A 1736-nucleotide genomic window follows, 5' to 3' on the forward strand; every position below is an offset into this window, starting at 1 on the left:
TGACTTATCAGTATTTGGTTCTAGGATCCACATATGAGGGAGAACATATGTCAATTTTTTTTCTGAGTCTGTGCTACTTCACTTAGTATGATAGCTTCTAGTTCCATCCATTTACCTGCAAGTTTCATTATTTCACCTTTCTTTACTGCTTAGCAAAACTCCATCGTATAAATGAACCACATTTTCATTATCCACTCATCAATTGAGGGACACTTAAGTTGCTTCCATCTCTTCACTATGGTGAAAAGAGAAGCAACAAAACATGGATGTACAAGTGTCTCTGCAATAGGATGAGTTCTTTGATATGCCAAGGAGTAGTATAACTGGGTCAAATGGTAGGTTCACATGTAGTTTTTTAAGAGTTCTCCACACTGCCATGTAGACTGGACATTGGTTCAAGTCAATCTGGTGGGGATCTCCTCGGCCTCCTTGATCAAGAGGACAGGTGACCTACCACAATTACAGGACATTTTGAGAGATGCTCATAGTCCTCTGGAACTAGTTGACCTAGGAGGGCTAGGAGACAAAACTGTTCTTTATGTCCCTCTGACCAAATTATTATAGGCCTCAAAGTATATTGAACATCCTTTAAGATGTCTCATAGCCATCTTTACTTCTTCTTTTGAGAACTCTCTGTTTGGCTCCTTAGCCCATCTTTTAATTGGGTTGCTTCTTGTCTTGGTTCTCTGTTTCTTGAGTTCGCTATATATTCTGGTTATTAAACCTCTGTCGGATGTGTCGCTGGTGAAGATTTTCTCCCATTCTGTGGGTTTTCTGTTTGCTTTTTTGGTTGTCTCCTTTGATGTACAGAAGCTTTTTAGTTTACTGAGGTCCCATTTGTTAATTCTTCCCTTGTTTCCTGAGCAATTGATGTCCGGTTTAGAAAATCCTTTCCTATGCCTATATCTTGTAGGTTTTTCCCAATGTTTTCTTCTAAGAGTTTCAGAGTTTCAGGCTTTACATTGAGGTCTTTGATCCATTTGGAATTGACCTTTGTGCAGGGTGAAAGATAGGGGTTTAGTTTCATTCTTCTTCAAGTGGAGATCCAGTTTTGCCAGCACCATTTGCTGAACATGCTGTCTTTCCTCCAGTGAATATTCTTGGCCCCTTTGTCAAGTATCAGGTGGCTGAAATTGCATTTACTCATATTTGGGTCTTCAATTTTGTTCCACTGATCTATGGGTCTATTTTTGTGCTGGTACCATGTTGTTTTATGACTATAGCTCTGTAATATAGCTTAAAATCTGGTATAGTAATCCCACCAGCATTGCTCTTAGTGCTCAGGGTTGTTTTGGCTGTCTTAGGTCTTTTGTGCTTCCATGTGAATCTTAGGATGGTTTATTCCAATTCTGTGAAAAATGTCATGGGGATTTTGATTGACATTGCGTTGAATCTATAAATGACTTTGGGTAGGATGGCTATTTTCACAATATTAATTCTTCCAATCCATGAGCATGGGAGGTCCTTCCATCTTCTGATGTCTTCCTCAATCTCTTTCTTTGAAGAGCTAAAATTTTCATTGTAGAGCTCTTTAATGTCTTTGGTCAGGTTTATTCTGAGATGTTTTAATTTTTTTTTGCAGCTATTATGAACAGGAGTTTTTCCAAGTGCTCTTTCTCTGATTGCTTGTTATTGGTATATAGAAAGGCTAAAAACTTTTGTAGGTTAATTTTGTAACCTGCCACATTACTGAACGTGTTAATAATTTCTAGAAGTTTTCTGGTGTAATTTTTGGT

This window comes from Nannospalax galili, unplaced genomic scaffold (genome assembly GCF_000622305.1).
Source record: "Nannospalax galili isolate Female #2095 unplaced genomic scaffold, S.galili_v1.0 scaffold406, whole genome shotgun sequence".
Classification (NCBI taxonomy): domain Eukaryota; kingdom Metazoa; phylum Chordata; class Mammalia; order Rodentia; family Spalacidae; genus Nannospalax; species Nannospalax galili.